At 38.9% G+C, this 21,180-nt stretch overlaps 1 protein-coding gene across 1 annotated transcript in view; it reads left to right on the top strand.

The window, feature by feature from the left end:
• The first annotated feature begins 282 nt into the window (after nucleotides 1-282).
• SMAD1 (SMAD family member 1) overlaps nucleotides 283-21,180 on the top strand; it is a 112,647-nt gene continuing 91,749 nt past the window's right edge. The window contains exon 1 of the mRNA XM_030492236.1: nucleotides 283-342. The gene's annotated coding sequence lies outside the window, so the exon portion shown is untranslated. The remainder of the gene's footprint in view (nucleotides 343-21,180) is intronic.

The following is a 21,180-nucleotide window of genomic DNA, read 5'->3' as shown; positions in this document are numbered from 1 at the left end:
AAAAGGCCGGGGAAAATGGCGAGGTGCGGGTGGAAGGCGTGGCGTTTAGAGCCGGGCTGTTCTCTGAGCTTCGTCTTTCAGCGGCTTTCAGGAGCTGGATGGTGCTGAGGCGAGCGGCAGTCGCCTCACGTCCCCACCCGCAGGGGCGTGCGGTGGTACAGCCGGGGAATGTCTGCCTTCCCTCTAGCGAGCGGGTCCTAGTGCTCGGCCGCGCCGTCTCCAAGGGCGGGAGCGGTTGCGCTGGGCTTCCCTCGCCCGCGCTGCCTCATGGCGGGTCAGCCTGGTTGTAAACCCCGCAGCTGCGCGGTGCACCGCGAAACTTTTAAAGAGTTTTTCTGAGAGGTAATTTTGTTTTAATGGGGTTTACAGCTCCGAAGAACGGGTGTGGGATAGAAGAGGGGGGACCCGGCAGTCCCGTCGGCTGGCCTCGGTGCCAGAAGGAAGAAAGTGGTTAAACTGTGCCCTCGGTATGTGCCTGCGGCTCCAGCAGTAGTGTATGTTCTCCTATCGCACCGCCCTTCCTCAGAAAGGCTGTGACAGACATGGAGAAATATGTAAAATGTCTGTAAGTCATTAGCGGTAAGGCTGTCAGAAGAGCAGGCAAGTGTGTAGCAAATTCAGAATTTATATCTCTTTTCCAAATAAAATTTTCTTTTAAAGGGACTTTTTCCAAGAGCATGCAGCAGTAGGACAAGAGGGAATAGGTTTAAACTTGAACAGGGGAAGTTCAGGTTAGATATAAGGAAGAAGTTCTTCCCTATGAGGGTGCTGAGGCGCTGGCACAGGTTGCCCAGAGAAGCTGTGGCTGCCCCATCCCTGGCAGTGTTCAAGGCCAGGTTGGACAGGGCTTGGAGCAACCTGCTCTAGTGGAAGGTGTCCCTGCCCGTGGCAGGGGGTTGGAACTAGATGAGCTTTAAGGTCCCTTCCAACCCAAACCATTCTGTGATGCTATGAACAGAAATGATGAAAAGCACATGTTGGTAAAAGTTGTTACTTCTACCCCTGCTGAACACTTCATCGAATGTCTTGAAGGTGCTGAAGTCATAGGTTTATGTAGACAAGAAATACTGAGAGGTGAGGCAAGAAAAGTCATTTAAAAAGTTTCAGAAGTCATGAATGGTTGCGTTCTAAGCACAGCTCATGTTGGAGCAGCAAAAATACTGAACCCTGGTTTCCCACAGTTTTGCGTCCTCTGTCTTTACATCACCTATGCCCCCGTCCTGCCACAACAGTAGCACGAGCTTCCTGCCATGTTCCCTTGTTTCTAGATGCCGCACACATTGCTCTGGCACTCTCTTGACTCTTTGACGTGCTCTGTAATATGTTCATCTTCCCTCTGAGCTTCCAAAGTGCTAGCCAAAAAGAGGTAGCAGGTGTTATACCTGGTTCTGAAATACGCTGTGGTTTTGTACTGGGGGGCTTGATGTGCGCTCATTGAAGCACAGGAGGCCAAACAGGACAGGTAACTTTGGTGTTCAACAGCAACAGTAATTTGGGTCTTTCTCCTTGACTCGAATATTGATTTTCATTATACTTACAGAATCTTGTCATCACAGAGACTTCTGTTCCTCCGGCATATTAGTTCATAATTTGTGGATTGATTCCGAACATGTATGAGAGAAGTCAACAGATGATCAAGCAGACAGTATAAACAATCATTTTTTTCCCTGTTTATGCAAACTAGGGTAAAAGTGATAGTCTTAACATTAAAAATTAACGAAGGGGTTGTCTTTATGAGTTTGGAATGCCTTTCACAGTCGGGTTTTGACTCCAAAGTAGGAATATATGTCTATCTGTAAACCTTCAATTAATTCAAAGTCAAATTTTTTACCTGAGGTATTGGGTGATCAGAAAAGAACGTTAGACCACAGGGAGAAATTTGTACATATGCATTAATACAGGATTCTAGTATAGCTATGGAATTAGATGGGTGGTCCAGAGTGCTGTGTGGTATGAAAGTATGCTCTGAGGCCAAGAAAACCGATATGAAGGAAGATGGCAGAGTTACATCCATGGAAAGAATGTCCTTAGTTGTATTCCAATTGGACACAAGAGGAAAATTTTTCACAGTGAGAACAATCAGCCATTGGAATAATCTTCTGAGGGAAGTGGTGGATTCCCCAACACTGGGCACATAGGATCCAGCTGGACAGGGTGCTGGGACATGTAGTCTAGGTCGTGCTTTGCCTAGAAAGGCTGGACCAGTTGACCCTTGAGGTCCCTTCCAACTTGGTATTCTATGATGCTATGATGATAAAAGATAAAACATGAGTAGTTGGGTTCAAATTAGCGTAGGATATGTGAACAGTTACATTGTACCCCAAAAGTGTACTTTTCCCCAGTTTCTTTATAGTAATATAGACTTACATTGGGTTTGCATGGCAAGATTTTTGGTAAAGGGGAGAAGGTATAGGGGTGGCTTCTGTGCATAGCTGCTAGAAGCTTCCCCCTTCTCCGATGATAGAGCCAATGCCAGCTGGCTCCAAGGCAGACCCGCCACTGGCCAACGTTGAGCCCATCAGCGATGGTGATAGCACCTCTGGGATAACATGTTTAAGAAGGGAGGAAAAAAGTTACTGTGCAGGAGCAATTGCAGCCTGAGAGCAGAGTGAGAATCTGTGAGAGAAACAGCTCTGCAGACACCAAGGTCAGTGAAGGACTTTCAGGCGCCGGAGCAGAGATTCCCCTGCAGACCATGGTGCAGACCATGGTGAGGCAGGCTAGGACCCCGCAGCACATGGAGGTCCATGGTGGAGCAGATACCGACTTGCAGCCAGGGGGGCACCCCATGCTGGACCAGAGGGATGCCTGAAAGGGGCTGTGACCCCCTGGGGTGCCTGCGCTGGAGCAGGCTCCTGGCAGGACTCATGGCCCTGTGGAGGGAGAAGCTCATGTTGGAGCAGGTTTGCTGCAGGACTTGTGACCCATGGGGGACCCACGCTGGAACCATCTGTTCCTGAGGGATTGCACCCCATGGAAGGAACCCATGCTGGAGCAGTTCTTCATCAATGCAGCATGTGGGCAAGACTCACGCTGGAGAAGCTGGTGGAAGACTGACTGCTATGGGAGGGAGCCCCATGCTGGAGCAGGGGAAGTGTGAGGAGTCCTCCCCCTATGGAAGGAGTGGCAGAGACAACGTGTGATGAACGGACCACAACCACCATTCCCTGTCCCCCTGTGCTGCTGTGGGGGAGGAGGTAGAGAATTTGGGACTAAAGTTAAATAAATTAAACTAACTAGTTAATAAATTAAACTCATTTCCCCAAGTTGAATCTGGTTTGCCCGTGATGGTAATTGTTGAGCAATCTCTCCCTGTTCTTATCTCAATCCACAAGCCTTTTTTTGTACTTTTTCTCCCCTGTCCAGCTGAGGAAGGGAATGACAGAAGGGCTTCGGTGGGCACCTGGTGTCCAACCAGGGTCAACCCACCATGAGACTGTTCCAGAGAAAAAGTCCCACCTTTTCCACAGGCTTGTTCCAGCTCCCTCCTCTTGTGCCCAGACCATCCTTCATAAAAAGTAATTTGCTGATGTTTTCAACGAGGTTTTTTTATCTGAATCAGGGAACTGATGCAGCTGGCTGCTTGACTGCAAGTACATTGACGTCAGTAAAAGGCGGACGGGGGAGTCTATGGCTGGGGTTAGAAAGTGAAGGGACCTAACCCCATTTTACAAAGTAAATGTATGACTTCAGCCAGAAAAAGGAGAGGAATCTGGCAGCACTGTTTTCTTTCAAAAGCACAAAAAATTGTTTTCTGTAACTCAGAATGAGTAAACAGTAGCATATATTAGAGGAGTGGTTTAAATCAGCCACCATGAAAATGAATCAAATCAGTGAACAGAAAACTCTGATTTAAATGATTGCTTTTCATCTTGAATTACAGTTGTATTTTTTCTTAAAGACTGATTTTTCTCTGATTGGTAACCATTAAGATGTGCTGATTATAGTTGTTATGCATAATTTCGCATTTCTTTTTGCTAACAAAGAAGGCATGATATATCTACATACATCTGAGACATTTCAGACTTTAACATAATGTTTATATGGATTCTTAATTTTTATCTACATTTTACTGTTTTAGAAGATGAGGAATGTTTCTTATTTTACTAGATAATTATTATGCTTTTACTTGTGATTCATATCAAACTCTTCTTGGATAAATATGGGAACTGAAAGAAAATAGTAAGAAAAAACTCTTTATGGTTGCTTTTACTTAAATAAGATTAGTATAAATGTATTTGAACCTTCTTAAGAAGATTAAGTATGTTTTGCACTAAAATAGGGTTTGTTAAAAAAGTGGAAGTATACTTGTAGGAAGATAATTGAACTGGTTTTATCCCTCAGTCTTTGACGTGTGTGGAACTAGTAAAGGTCATCCTGTCCTTTCCATCTGTTTTTTTTTTATTTGTGTATGGAAATAATGGAAAAAAACCCCAAACCATCTGGGATAATTCATTTAAGTGAGCTAGCTGAATAAACAGAAAAGAAGAAAATACTGCCACCTTGCTTGCGGGAAAAGATGTTTGTCAAAAACTGGTTTAACACTTTAGCAAACCGAGATGAACTGTTCAGCAGCTTAACTTTCCTCATAGCTTGAACAGAAAGTCCGTACTGCTTAATAATATTACTTTGGTAGTATTTGTTTTGTAAAGCAAACATATTTAGAGTTGAATTTTAAATTAACCAACCTGATTGATCTTACTATTATTTTATTTTAGAGACTCAGAGGAGTTACCAGGGAAGAAGCATATTTTAGCTTCACACTTAAATCGAGCACAAAGTCAGGATCTTCTAGAAACCAGGTACTTTTCTTCATGTTTAAGAAGGCTGTACATGATTGGAGGAGCCTGTCTTTTAGCAGAGTTAGAAAAAATATAATTCAAATATATAAATCTGTAACACTGCTGCAGAATATTCATTCTTTGACTTGTGTTTTGAAAGGAACAGCAGTTCACACTACCATCAACTTTGCTTAAAGTGCAAGTGCAGTGGAATAATACTCATAAATAAAATCAAGTAAGTCATGTTACTAATAAAACTATAGTGATAAATAAAAGAAGTCATATAAAAAGAGATGGCCTTTGTATAAGACAATCTTGCTGAGGTTTTTTTTACATTCCAGCTGAAGCCAGTGCTGTTCTCAGCAACAGAATACGTGAAAATCTGTAACAGATGCAGTGGATTTCCTTATGGGTATAAGGCTGGCGGCCATATATTGTAGTTCAGTTTCTTAGCCTTTAGATGGCATTAGCTGCTTGAACATTTCGGGTTTTAATTTTTCTAACGTGTTCCGGGTGGGAGATGGGGGAACAACGCAGCAATAACTTCTGAACTGGTATTTTGTAAGGGGAACACAGTACACTCAATGCATGCTGCCCCTACCCCCCCACCCCCCGAAAGAAAAACAACAGAAACAACAAAAAGAGAAAAAAGAAAAACATAAAAAGATATTTTGGACTGAAAACATGAAGGATGTGGCCCAGCTCCAGGCCACAGGGCTGAGAAAAGTCTACATCTGAGGTCAGTCTGTCCCTAGGCATTGTACTACAACTCTGAGGCGCAAATAAAGCAGCAGGGGATTGTCAGGTTGTTTTCCCGTCTATTCTGCCTCTGCCAGCTGTATAAAGGCACAGAAATACACTGTTCTGTTGGCTTGATACCCTGAGAGGCTTTTTGTATGCTGCAGTGATCCATTCGTGGCTCCCTGTGCTATGCCTAGGTCTAGTTCTATTGTTGGTGTGTGAAATGATAGTATTGCAGTATGTAGTTGTGATTTAAGATTATGAAAAGAGGTATAACCGATAGCACACTGCTTTGCTCAAAATGCCATTGCCTTCCTAGGTTTGGTGATTCACTGCAAGTAAAGTTGTTTGAAACAATAGATTTTCCACATGCGGTGTTGCATTTCAGTAGGATACAGGGCTTTTGCATGTTTTTAAGTACAAAATTAATGTGCATTCTGTGTAACATAGTATTGATCCAGCCAATAATGACATACAAGGGCATTTAAACTGTGTATGCGTCTACTGCAGAATGTTTTCAATTATATGCCAAATTAACTGAATGATGTATTAACCAAAAAGGAATTGAGTAAGGCTGCCATAGTTAGCAATGTGCAATTCCTCCTTAACTGCAGACTTTTAAAGCCTTTTTTCATCTCAAAACACAGAACAAGTGCTGCTAGATCCATTTTGTAGATGAGGAAACTGGAACATCAAAATTGGATGATACGCACATGATCATCCAGGAAGTGTCTGACATATCTGGAAATGGAACCTGGGTGGGTTCCTAATCTCTATTCTTGTGCCTCCACTGCCAGATTAGTTTTCCATTTGCTGTACATCTTTATATGACAATAGCGTTGCTGTTTTCCACGAGATAGTCTGAGTTAGTGTCCAGATTAGAACAATGGCTATGACAACTGTTTTCTCTTTGATGGAGTACCATAAAAATGCACAGTACTTTAAAGTAAGCATATGCGCCAACAAAGTACTGAATGCTGCCAGTGGCTGCTTCCTTGACTTCAAGTGTTGTCTTCTGTGTTAAGTTTAGACTCCACTTCACAGGATGCTCCTCCATGGATTTCCACTGCTTTTTCTAAAGTCTGTAAGGTTGTAGCTATACAAGTGAAGTCTGAATTTTGCCTTCTAGATTCAAAATGAACATTTCCTAATTGAGCAGACATCAAAATGTATTACATGCTGGCAGTGATGCACAACATTTCAGTTGAGAAGGCTTTCATTGCAGCAGCATCTCAGTTTGACTTAGTAAGGTTGCTAAAGGACTGTCTTGTTTTCATGCCATATTTGTCTTGCTCTTTTTTGTTATTTATTTACTTTGGAGGCTAAACCAGACTTAAGCATCTGTTTCTCAATTAGTTGGGGTTTTTTTGGGGGGTGTTGGGTTAGGTTTTGATCTGGTATTACACATGGTTTCACTAAAAAACATAATAGTTAAGTGATTAGCCCAAGGTAATTCAGTGAATGGCTCAGCCTTCCTGAAAATATTACCTGGCTCCTTGTCTTCTAAACTAGTCTAGCCGCTAAATCATACTGGCTCCCATATGAAATGAAACTTTGAGCTGGAAGTCACTTTTCATACTATCTAATTGCCCATCTTATGGGAAAAAGTCTGTAAAAATCCTACCTGGGAATCCTACCAACATTTCTGTTAATAATATTTAAGCAAAGCTTTCTGCATCAAATAGTTTATTGTCTGTTGACATTAATTCATGGGGAGTATACATACATAAAGTTGAGTCCATGTTTTACTAGAGCAAAGCAAGAGTGCACAGCACCTGTGAGGTGAGGTTGTCTGTGATCTGCCCAGCAGAAAATAGATGCTGTTTAAGAAAAAGACGACCGTTTCTGCTGTAGCCAGTGTAAAAAGAAAGGGAAAAATATTATCTCAGAAAGCATCTTTTCTTGTATAGTGATTTTTATAAGACAAACAGTTCCAATTACTTAATCTTTTTTCTTCCGAGTATTATTCCAAGGGTTTTTCACTTTACACTTTTCTCTTTCCCATTGTTTTTAATTTTGTTCCAGCGTGGATAGTATTGTGATGACCATGACAATTTGAGACAGTAAGTGAGGAAAGGTTTGTGAGGTCAATCTGTTATTAGCCTGACAGTGTGATAAAAAATAGCCATACTTTAAGGCACAGGTGTGATGTGGGGAAAGGCTTGTTTGTCCACTACCTTATCTGTATTTGTTACCGGTTTAATAATAATAATAAAAAAAACCCCTTGACTTTTATTTTCCATTTGCTGGTCCAGTTTCCCCTGTCCATTCCTGTTTCAATTGTGAAAACAACTTGTGAACACAAAATGAGCTGAAATATGGAGAAAGTTTAATAGAAATGAATGCTAAAAGTTTTTCTTTTTTTTTTTTTTAACTTGTTCACAGTGGGATTTCTTTGCTTTGGAGATGGAGATGGCTTCTAATAGCAAAACATTACTTAAATCAGTAAATGCTATGGTATAAATAAATTGTGCATATGAATTAATATAAAACAGAAATTGTTAAGATATGCACCTTATTATTTTAAAGTTCGACTTCTGTATATATTTCTAAACATGCAATTTTATTTTGCATATCAGCTTTATGAACAAAATATGTGCGTCTTTCAGTTCTGTGGCATACAATGTAATATTACTTATTAATATAAAGGTGTTTTACTCACATTAAATCCCAATTTATATTTCTTTTAACATTCTTAAAATGCAAATTGTTTTATGTAAATACTTCTCTACATAAAAATCCTTCCTGATTTGCTGATTAGGTATACACCTAGCTAAAGAATCACCTGAACAAAATTGTAAAAGATAAAAATACTTCCAATCTGGGAGAAATCAATGTTTGAATACTAAGGTTTTACACATCTTTAGAAGTGGATTGGCATAGCTGTTGCGTAATCAGATATTCCAGGATAACAGCTTTTGCTTGGATAGGCTCTTCCAGAACAAACAAACAAAAAAAAGAAGGGTTTATTCCAAAATAATCAATCTTTTTGCAAAGTAGAATTACTCTTCAATGATTGGATTATTGTATGCTGAAATAAAATACTCACCTGAGAAGAGCTGGTTCAACCAAATAGTACTTTGTAACAAATATTTTGGTTAGTTTCTCTGGGGCAGCTAGGGTAAGGTGTTGGTATCTTAAGATTTTCAAACGAGGGGAAATTGGGTAAGTTCTCACTGAAACAAGAACCCAGCTCATTGTAAGACTCGTAACTCATCAAGGCATATAGTATGAAATTTCAGAAGAACAATATTTGGGAGCTTGTTCTGTAAACCAAAATGTTATGATTCGGGTGGATATTGCTTGATTTCTTGTTGTTTAAGTAACATTCACATTGAGTTCTCTTCAACACTGTCATACATACTCTGGCAACAAACTGAGCTGATGTATTTGGCTGACAATGTTCACCTCTGCTCTGAGTTTAAGCCACTGAAATTCTTGACATTTCCAAAAGGGTTTCCATCAGTTGTAACAGATTCAGAGCTCTTCCTGCTGTGATAGCAGGACATCGTCTCATGCAGATACTAGTCTAATGATGAGGCAGCAGAGTGGTGACTGAGTGAGACAGATAGCGTCTTCTACTAGATTAATCACATAATTGTCTGTCAAGTTACTCAACTTTCCTCCATTGGCAGTGGAACTGAGACTGTCTCTATTCTTGCCAAAGCTTTCCCCTATCTTTGGCTATATTTTAAGCATTTCCAACTTGTGCAGGCTATCTATGCCTATTATTTTTCTGACATCATACATTTTGCTGTCAGTAATCCAGCAACACACAAATAATTTGGTTTTTATGTCTGTAATTTATGCTTCAGAGTTGAGTAAATTGCTGCGCTTCAGACCCAATCCAAAGTCTAATGAAATCATTGGAAACATTCCAGTTGACTTCACTAGGCTTTACATCAGACCCATAAGTAGTACTTGCCTGCCTCTGAGTCAGAACTTATAAAAGACAAACAAAGCAGAACATCTTTTACCATTCTTAGCTAGTCATGGTAAGGAAAAATAGCAAACAAGAAGCAGAATACAGGTTAAATTATAACTACATCTGCTACTAGTCCTAAATAGTGCTTCATTCAAATATACAGTTTGACAATAAAAAAACCTTAAACCTACTTAAACATCACTGTATTAAAGGATTTGAGGTTTCTTTTATTTCTGTTTTTTTTTTTTTAAATTATATTTTAATTTGCTATCTGGTGGATTCTGCATCGTGCTAACATGAGTAGAGCTTTTGTGATCGCTAAGTGATATTTTTATTTTCAATGTCTCCTTTTTACGTGTTACAGGGTGATGTTACAAACGTGTGAATCACTTGCTGAAAAAGAGAAATTAAGAAGTAGAGAGTATTTATTTTCTCTTCTACAGATAGCACTGTGAGCAAAGGGGACTTTTCCTCCTCCTAGCAATGCTAAAAATTGCATAAAATGTTAAACTTTTCTTGAAGGAACTGAACTTGAAACGGTAAAGAAAAAACCCCACTGCACTATGACTTTTCCCCAGGGGTGCAGCAGCCTTTGCAAGGTAAACAAGCTGTAGCACTGTGCTATGGGAGCAGGTGGCTAATTAGTGCTCTTCACCATCCTTAATCCCAGGGGAAGGGAGAAAACCTTTTAAATCTCTCTATCAAAAATGGAGGCAGTCAGGATGCAAAGGAAGCCATGACAAGCTGACGGTGTAGAAGCTGTGTCGACAGTTAATTCAATTAGATTTTTAATGCAAATATATTTGGTATATTGTTGCATTTACATATCCCTCAGCAAGGGCTTAAGTCAATATTTTTAGTACCTCTATTGAAATTAAATTTGTGAAATATTAAAACAATATTGAAATAAAATTTGTGAAACTTCAGCATCTAGAAAACAACAGATTAAAGTACCATTCATTTACTAAATGAAAAAGATTAACTGAGTTTTAGGGTGCCAGAGAAGAATCTGGCAGAATCTGAGAATCTGGTGAAACCTGCCAGAATCTGAAGATCTGCATTCTCACAATTCTAAACAGGTCATATATGCTCAGATTCCCAGATTTAATTAGGTATCTCATTTCTTTTTGGCTGCAGTGTTATTAAGGATCTGGTCCCTTGTTTTGCAGGTCTTGGTTCTGTGGATGTTTCTTTCTCAACAGCATATCCTCAAAAATAGAAAAAATGGGGAGGAGGAGTGCTTTTAAGGTTGGATCAGCTCTCTGATCTGGTTTGTTATTCAGCTGCACAGAGAATCACATTAGAACAAACAGGGCATCAGTGCAGGCATGGAAATGATCAGCAGGGAGGAAAGGGGGCTGGAAGCACTTAGCTAGCTTTGTCAGTGTGAGAAGTGTCCTTGGAACCAGAAAGCCTCATTTCCCCAGGCCTCATCTACACTACAAAGTTTTCTCAGTTGCCTTGTGTTCCCACACAAGTTTGTAAGCTGGCAAAGCATAACCCTTCCTTTGAAAGAAACTGTCTTCCCATACCACACCAACCCTCAGCCACCACACTGCCAATGACCTACCAGCGCTAGCACCTAGAAGCTTCTGCCACCACTCATAACAATCTTTTTATAACCAGTAACATTTCATATGTTACTTTTACCAACTTTAGACTTTTTAACAGGGGCTGTTGTGATAGGACGAGGGGTAATGGTTTTAAACAACAAGAGGGGAGATTCAGGCTGGACATGAGGAAGACATTCTTTACAATGAGGGTGGTAAAATACTGAGAGCGGTTGCCCAGAGAAGTGGTAGATGTTCCATCCCTGGAGACATTCAAGGCCATGCTGGATGTGGTTCTGGGCAACCTGATCTAGTTGAGGAAACCAGACTGTCTTTGTTGCACAGCTAACTGAATTGGCTTGGTCCCGGCAAACCATTTTCCGAGACTACCAGTCTGCAAGTGTACCTACATTCACAAAGTGTAGGCTCTCAGAGCATCACCATGCTTTAGATCAGGAAAATCTTACATTTAAAGACAATTTATTAATCATAGTTCTCACACATGGTGAGAGTTTAGAGAAAGAGAAAACATTTGCTATTCTATTCACATCTTGGAACCATAGGAATGAGAGGAAAAGGAATTTTATATCTATGTGCAGGTTTCCAGAATTTCATTTAATTGTATTTGAGATACTTGTCTATTGATGTTGTAGCATTTACACTGCATGGTGACTGATACTGCGCTGTTTGGTAGATGTTTAGGCAGGAAAACCAATACAGTGCAAAAGTAGAAACACATGTAATAAACCAGCTTGGTGCACACAACAGGAGGAAATCCTTTTGAAGACAACAAGTGCATGAGGTAGATACCATAGCATAGAAGCCAAAACCAGGATAAATATTCTGTGACGATTTCCTTAAAATACTTGGATCAGTTGCACTCTTGTATGATTGAGCCAACATGTTTCTTTTAATAGTGACAGTGGCAAGTGGTTATGCAAAGATAAACCGGTGTATCACCGGTGAAAGCAGCAGAACTGAAGGAAAAGTCTGTTCCACACCTCAGTAGTCAATAAAATACACTAAATGGAGCAAATGGGTTTAGTTTAAAAACTTTATTGTATTAATTGTCCAAAGAATGTCTGCAACACAAATAGGACTACTGCTGACGTTTTGAAACTGGCATTTCTTTTTGCTGAATTAATTCAGTTCTAAAAATGCTACGTAAGATTTGAATATAAGCATTCCACATACTCACAACATCCTTATTTAGTGGAAACATGAAAAACTAAGCCATGATATACAAATGTGTTATGTCTGTACTAATTTAGCCTAGGCTAGGGCTTTTACAAACTGTTGATAATAATCCTCATTCTGATGGCAGGTGCTGAGAACATTGTGGAACAGCAGTCTGATACGGGAAAGTAAGACCAAAATATGCATAATTTAAAAATTACGAATGCCATAGTCTCAAAATTAGGAGGGCTTCTGCTATTGGTTTACATTATTCCCTCTTTTATGCTATAGTATCAGTAAATACGCTTCGTCGTGATAAATTCCATCCTAATCATAATGAATGTGGCTTTCTCCTCATCCTTGAATATAGGAATATAAACTGTTATTACCAAAAACCCAGAAAAAGCAGAGAAATCTTTTCATATTTCTTCATTGACTCCATCCTCATCGAAACATATTATTACTGTAATCTGAACATCGATTTCCCTGAGTTTGTAACTTCTGGCATTTTTCTTTTGAGTTTAATATGAACTTTACGCTAATCAGATTGTTCCTATCTTTCAAACAAAAGCCTGTGATTCTGTGGTTATATAGATTCAAAGTATCTTTTCTTGAAAACCTTTATCTAAAAACTAAAATAGCTAGTGTTAGTAGATGTAGGATGTAATACTATGGAGTAACTTTTAAATGAAGAAAATAGATAGAGATACTGAATAAGTAATTCAACGCTGCAGCATTAGCTCTTCTTTGTTATCAGATGAAACTTAAAGTACATATACTTTCAAATGCCACTTTTATCTACATTCTGCAAAATTTGAAAAGAATGTAACTTAAAACTGAGAAATGTTTTCCCTGTCAGCTGCAGTGAGAATAATGGACAGGAAAAGGTGATGTAATGATCGTATCACTTACATTATTCTCTCCCTAATGAATAATCTTCCACACTAAGGATGAGCTCACTTACTATTATTGGAGTCACATCTGTAGGCCACAGCACACTGCTGAATGTACTGGAGTTCTGATGCTGTATAATCTGCCTGTAGCTAACACTTTTCATTAGAATTGCAAAACCATTACATGTACTACATATGGAGTAAATGTTCCTCATGAGGAATCCAAATGAAAAAAAAAAGAAACGAAGCTTTTATTTGCAGCAGTTGTACTTGGGATTCACACCCTTCCTAAGCACAGCTGTATCTTTCTTTGAAAACCAGTCTGAACTATTATTAGTTTGGAATATCTAAAACATGTGATGAATGTTTTCTGTTCTCATTTCAGCCAGAGCTCACATGATTGATACAGTAGTCTAAGTTTAATTTCAAACTAAGGATAGAAAGTCCTCTCCATTTCTATTCCTATTTGTAGCTTCAATGCAGACAGTGTGCTTAGTTGTGAAACTGTGTAACTTATGTAATGTGCTTTCTGTAAATGATGAATCATATTCTTATTTAAACCTGGTAAAATGAGTAATGCTGAGAGTCCATTTGGAATTCAAGAAATAACATAATTAGAGCTACTGAGTAATGTAATTCAGTATTATAAATGTCCTGAATACACAAGCTTTGATTAATATTAATGAATCAGGAATGGACAGAGAAGAATATAGCATGTGTAGAAAGTCTAAAAGAAAGAAACTCTCCCTTAGAATAAGCATGTTCCCTTACGCCGTTGACTTTCCATGCATCTAATCCACTAATTGTACTAGCCTGGAAAGAATACGAGGAATACTTTAGGCCCCAGTTCACAAAAGGGTTAAGCATAGACTTGAAATTACACATGTTTCTATGTGTTTGCCTGAGTGCAATACAGGGAGCTGAACATAGTAGACTAGATTGCCTTTTTGGGGTGGTAGTGTGTATTTGTGGCAGCGGTGATTCTCTGGCTAACTGTAAGCTTCTCATTTCAGTAGGAATAAGGTTTTCTCATTTCAGTGTTTTGTCTCCATATTTATAAAAAGAAAGAAATTTTCATAAAAATTTTTGAACTAAAAAATATCAAGGATTGCAAAGGAAACATAAAAATCATTCCTTTTCCAAATATGGTCCTAACACTGTAATCTTCACCATTAGCTAAACAACCTGTCATCACAAATCCAAAACTAGATGTGTATATACACCCTCGTGTACACAGACATACCCTTATATAAGCAGCAGTTACGCAGTTTCACATTCAGGACCTTTTCATATTTTACAGACCATTAGGAAGAAAATTATTTCCCTCTCATTCATCAGTCTTCATGCACTGTAAAGGAAGCCCTGTGATTTCTATTCTTTTACGCTTTTCCCACCTTTTTTCCCTTCTGTTTCTCCTTCTCTTGATGGCTACATGTGTTAAGCTTAGGTGGGACAGGCTGAGAAGTTGGGAACTCTGCTGCTCAGGCTGTGTACGTCAGCCACCCTCTCCATCTCTGCTTCATTTCAGCTGTGCTTTACATTTCTTTAGCTAGCCAGTAAGTTAACTTGCAGGTGTTTCCTGGGTTCCTGCAGAATTCTTGCTCTTGAATTTAGTTTTTTTCTGGTTAGTAGGCAGTTCATTGTCACTCTTGCCTGTGAAGCTACTTGTTTCCTTGTTTAGAATATTGTGATTTTTAAAAGAAATTGATTAATAAAAGCAAGCAAAAACAAATAGGTTAGCATATGGATGATGCAGATTGAACTTTTGAACACGTTAGGTGACATGTCCTTACATCCTGGCTATCGGAGTAAGAACGCTCAATTGTACATATGGAATAATTGATAAGTTTACCTCCCCAGGTAGCATTAACCCAGTCAGGCTCCCCCACCTTGGTACTCTTATGTTCCTGTGCTTACAATAACTGAGTTACCTCCTAGTCCGGCTGTCAGCATCCCACAGCAGAATTAGTCAGTGCTGTCTCTGCAGATGAAAGTGAAGTGGGTGAGTTGCTGAGGTGATCTGTGGTCCAGATATGCTGCTCTGTGGAAAGTTCTTTTCAGGTGACTCTAGCTGTAAGCTAGTCAACAGCTTGTCAAAATTGTGCTGAGGTCTGCAGTGGTCCTAGGACTTGCCCAGCTCTGCTGTACTAACAGATAAGTCCTCCATTTAGATGTAGCCTAAAAGGTACCACACCTCCTTGAAGACTGCATGACATCTATCACTATGGTTGTCCGTAGAAATTAGTATCACCAACAACTGGCAATAGTGGAAGCTCATCATTTGTGGAGATTTTCACTTGCTTATTAAAATTTGAAGTGGACTCATTGCAGTGCAGTAACATTTTGTCTTCCTCTCTTATGTTTAACTGTGCATCTTTCTTCCATCACTGTAGGAAAACATCTTAAACTTTCATTCTGGGGATTTGTATCTAGTGTCTTCTAGATTCACTTAAGGTAGCCTACAGTGCTTGCCTTCACACATTTCATGAACATTTTTTATTTCTACCAGCTCTGTTTCTCCTAGCTGCTGTCACACTTTTTCCATTGAGAGACATCAGGATTGTTCCCCTTCCCCATTTCAAGACCTGAATAATTCTACAAAATTAATGTGAGATGTCACCTGTGGGTAGAAATAAGCCATTATGTCCCTCATCACCATATGAATCATTGAATTATTCAGTTCACTCTCAATCTTCAAACAAACATACCACATTTTACAAAGTTTCTGTCAGTTGATATTTTTAGCGGATAAACATCACTCAGCAAAACAAGTATTTCCATTCCATAGTATGAGATAGAAAGTAGGGAAATATATTCAATTCATCATATTAATTTCAGTTGTCCAAGTATTTTTTCTCAGAGCTTGTGTTTAGTCTTTGCCTGTGTAGCCATATTTCTGTAAATCCTAGAACAGATCAGTCCTGTTCTGTGCAGTGCAACACCAAGTGAAAGCATCAGCTCCTAAACTGACAAGCCAGTGAGTCATTGTCCTCTCAGACTGCAAAATATTCAGAAGTATATATGTATATATGTGTATTTTTTAACTACAAAATATTTCTTCAGGGAATGTGAATTTTCTGTAATTGCAGCAGTGGGCACAGAGTAGAATAAAACAAGAGTACAGATTATTACAGTTTGCACAAAGTGAATGCAAGTTTGTTTCCCCATAGTACAGCAGGTAAGGAAAACACATAAAACCTCTTTGTCGAAAAGAGACGATGTTTTTCATAAATGCACAGCTTTTAGTTTTACAAAAAGCACTTGTTTCATTGATTTTCTTATTTAGCTTCACTTTAAAAAGATCAGGCACAAGAAGAGTGAAATGAATGGAAAATAGAAATAAAACTGTTGTCTTTACAGAAGGAGAAGCAGCCTTTCAGAGACACTGATCAGGCTACCTTTTCACTTTTCACTCCTGCTTCAGCATTTACTACTGTGCTGCTTTTCGTACCTCAAAGCTGAATTCTGGTCTACAGCAACCCTTGAAAGGGATTTTTTTGTTTTCCTTTATTTGAAGATTTTTGAGTCAATGCTTTGTAAAGGGGTGGGTATCTCACAAGAACCATGTAATGAGAATGTGCGTCCTTGATAGAAGTATCTGACATCAAAATATCTGACGTACAACCTGGAGTAATTTGTTTGTTCAGAAGCTTACTTATTGCCAGTCTTCCTCTTATGGCATATAATAAAGGGGCAGTCGAAATAAGAAGTGAAATCAGTGGAAGTCTGGTATTGCTGAAAAAGAAGAAAAGTTGTTTCAGGCATAAAGTTTATGGGTTCAGGGTTTTTTCCAGTAAGGATCCAGAAGATAGAAGCAGTTTCTGAACTAAATCTAAATGGTTTAGTTCAAAAATCAGATTGAAAACCTCAACCTCTTGTATGATTGAAATGCTTTCTTTTTTCATTTGGGTTTGACATACCGCAAGAGTCAGACACTTTGTGTTCCCATTCAGTGCAAATAGTACCCAGTACTATACACATGAATTGTCTTCACAGTTAAAGGCAGTTACTTCTGGGTTTAATCATAATTACTGATTATCAGTGCAGAGCAAAACTATGGGACAACTACAAGAGAAGCAAGAGTCAGGTCAATGGAATACAGTTCTCCAGATCAGTATTTCTCTATTCATCTTTCATTTAATCATATGTATTGGATTCCAGTTTTATATCTTGTTCAGGGAATGGCACTTCTAGGAGCACAAAACTTGGGAGTTCATGTAGGGCTACTCACCACGTAATCAACTGTATGAGAGCTTCATTTTTAGAGCTCTTATTCTTGGCACCATGTCTTTACATCAAAATTAAAGTTTTCATTTGACAGGTTAGTTTCTTCCTAATGGTTGCTAATAAAGGCATAAAAACATGACCTAGATGTGCTTCCTCACATGATGTCTGCTTTCCAGACAAACCAAAACTGCTACAAGATAAACCCAGTGCCGGTATTCTGGGAGTCATGTCTCTTAAGTAACTCAGCAACACTTTGAGCATAATGGGGGTGAGAATTTTACAAGCTCAGCCTGCAAAGTATGCAGATACATACTTCAGCATTTTTGCTAAATAGTAAAAAATCTATGAAGGATTGGTGTCCTATCTCTTCCACTCGAAATGGGAGTAAATCCACACTGGCAATCAAAACCATTAAAGCCTCATGTCCTGATGTGCCCAAGACTTTTGACAGGTAGAGTCCAACTATGCAGCCACAATCACACAGTGCTACAAGACTTCTCCTTTCCTAGTGTGAGACCAGTTGTATCTTGCTTGCATACATGAAATCTACTGGGCCAGAACCCAAGGGATACAGTGTCCAGCTCAATCATGCACTGATATTCACCATAAGAAAATTAAAACTCATCACTGAGACATTTTCTCAACAATCTCTCAAAGGCTCCTAAGAATTTTTGCAAGTCATACTATCTCCTTTTCTCTGTACAAGATAGATGTCTTCACCTGACTTCACTAATACGAATGTACAAGAAGATGCATGTTAAGAAGCAAAATAGCAAATAGCTAATTAGATACTTAATAAAGGTAATCCACTGCATACAGTTCTACAAGCTAAAAATTATCATAGTTTAAATTTTTGTTAATTGTGCAATAATACTCAAGTAGATGTAATTTCTAAATGAAGTCGCTTATTAGAACAGCTTGTTTCACACACACAAGCTGGGGGTGAATATTATCTTGAAGTTCTACTTTTTTCAAGTGCTTCGAGATACATTGTCTCTAGTAGATGACTAATATGTGAATTGCAGAAAGCAAGCTTTATAGATTTTATTTAGACTAATGTATAAATTTATGTCTGATTTTTAAGTTAAGTTCACTACAGGTAAACATCCATTTTCCAACTCAGAGAACATATGTTTCAAGTATCAGAAAATTAGCTGTAATTTTAGCTGTATGGTACACAGTTAAACATACACCAAAACCAAAACATGGTAACAACTGTTAAAATTTTCCTGTATTACAGATGAGTAATCTGATATGCTTTCGTATTTCTATTATATATTCTGATTAACGGAAACTTAAATATTTAGATTTCAGTCATCTTTTTCATTCCATATTCCCTTTGTTGTAACTCCTGACCTCTGACTGAGAAGGGTTTTTGAAGCCTTCCCCAGCCTCAGCTGGTAGGACAGCACTAAAATCCATGCAGCTATTGAAATTGTCCTTCTGCCTCTAGCTGCAGAAGCTTACAGCCTAATCCCAGAGAACTAATAAATCATGTAAAACAGACAGTTAAGGAACTCCTGGACGATTTAGGAAGCACTGTCAGCCTTTCCCTCTGCCCATGGGTTCCCTACTGATGTCTACTCCAGAGGCCTGTCTCAAGACTCTCACCAGATGTGATCAGCTGGATTTCACACTCAGGGCAGTAGTGACACAGAGAGCCCATTCATCCTGCTGCAGAGTGCATGGGCAACTCTGACCCCCCAGGTGGAACCTCCAGGCAGCTCAGAGCTCCATCTGGTAGCCATTTGGACTATGTGAACCCAACTAGTTTTAGAAACAACTTCCTTCTTCTTTCTCTATGCTCCGTTGTTGTGATGAGACATCATGACTGATGTGAAGCCCAAAGCTTATTTCAGGTTATAGCATTAGCAGCAAACAGTTTTATGAACTTCTCCCAGCCTTCTCAGAAGCTTGAAGGATGCTTGAATGTGGAAACTTTTCATCAAAAGTTTAGCTAAATGCATAGATGGATAGGTTTAAGCATCTGTAACATAATTTATTTCAAAAACATCTAGGAAAGCAACTGGGTAGTTACTTACTATTAATTGGTTACCATCATTGAATGTATCTGGCAGTGAAAGGCATCTAAATTATAGTTCTATTCTGGTGTTTGATGTATTATACCAGAATGTGAACGGAAGAAATATTTCCATCACCAGGCAGTAGTATCTTTTAGCTTTCATTTTAAAAGTCAATACTGTATTATAGAATGCAACAAATGGGAGGAACTCAGAAGATTTTCTAGGTACTTCTCTTACTGTCACTTCTTGTAAGGTATGTTACATTATGCAGTATTTAAGCTTACTCATGTGATGCCAAGTTCCCCCAAATTTTAATCAATTTGTCAATGGGATTGCTGTAGAAATAGGTCTGAAATCAGGGAAAAGTATGATATAATCAGAAGATAAATGAGTCATATTTGCTGCCCTAAGGTCTAGACTGACCTAATGCATGCTGTCGTACACTCAAAGATCCTAATTTCCACAATGAGCAATGGCATGTGGGTAGATTCTTATTTTGAGAATATTGTTGCAATACAATTTTGTTGCACCTCTTGGTGCACCTGGCGTCTTTCAGCTGTGTGCACAAAAGTATTAGATCAGTCTAAGTTGGTTGTGAAACCAAAAGGTAAGGGTTTTAACTAAAAATTTTAACTAAAGGTTAACTAGAGTGGCTTGGATAAAAAATGAGACTTTGTAAATACAGAGAAAATTACGGTAGTGCTATGTGAAGCTTGAGAAACAAATGCCTTCTTTAAAAAGGTGGAGGATCAGAAATTAAGGTTTACCAATTCAGAATTTATCTACTTGAGATCTTGTATCTAAACACAGGAAAATCTTCATAGCTATAGGTCCATTATGGGACCCATAGATAATAGTCTCCTTACAGACAAAGAAAGCCTTAGTCTACCTGCATGAATATGAAAAAAAGGTCCTGAAATGTGTAACTTGAAATTAGAGCTGTCACCACCAAGTTTCTTCGGGAAAACACCTGACTTTAATTCATTCCCTGAATACAAGCTTCACAAGTATGCTTTTCACCGTGAGGCAGACCTTGAGCTAGAAGTAGCCTGTTATCAGATACAGTTCAGGTATATTTCACTGCAGTAGAAATCCACTAAAGGATGTACAAGGTTTACATAAAAATTAATGTAAAAGCTCTTAGGATGATATTCCAGTATAGCCAACTCTTTCCTACCTCAATTTTGATGTCAAATTTCATTAATTCAACCCTATCCTAGTACTAAACTGTATACACCTTCCCATGGTGCCTCAGTAGAGTGTATGTCATATATGAAACACTCTTGCATATTTAAAGGCCTAAGAGCCAGGAATTAGAACCATTTGGCTCTTAGGTCTTTAAATATGCAAGAGCGTTTCAGAGCACTCTGATGAACTGCTGCAAAACTTTAAGTACAACTAAACCCTGTTACGCTCCACCACTGCTGGTGCACTTTATAATAGGCCACCAGAATCTTCACATGTGGTGCCAGGGTCATTTATACTAGCCTCAGCTCAGGAGCAGTGCCAAAAGGGAAGATCCTACTCTGCCCCAAGGGGTGCTTTTCCACAGCCTCCCTCAGGCTTGACAGTGGCATTTGAGCATGCCAGAAATAAAATTGCTCTGGCTAAAAACCATGTCACCAGAAGAAAATAATCTATCTAAAAAAAAAAAAAGAATAAAAAAATGGGCTGGGGTAAAACCCTTTCTTTAAAACTTTAAATCATTTTAGCACAGTAATGATCCCCTAGGCTGGACCTTCTATACCTAATGGATAATCACATCCTGCCTGCTTTTTAAGCAGAAGACTTGCATATTGAACAAGAGTGCTGTCTAATTTCTGCAGGAATGAAAGGGCAACTGCGTACTATACAATAACTATT

This window comes from Strigops habroptila, chromosome 7 (genome assembly GCF_004027225.2).
Source record: "Strigops habroptila isolate Jane chromosome 7, bStrHab1.2.pri, whole genome shotgun sequence".
In the NCBI taxonomy this organism is placed as follows: domain Eukaryota; kingdom Metazoa; phylum Chordata; class Aves; order Psittaciformes; family Psittacidae; genus Strigops; species Strigops habroptila.
This window is presented reverse-complemented; position numbering and strand designations above follow the sequence as displayed.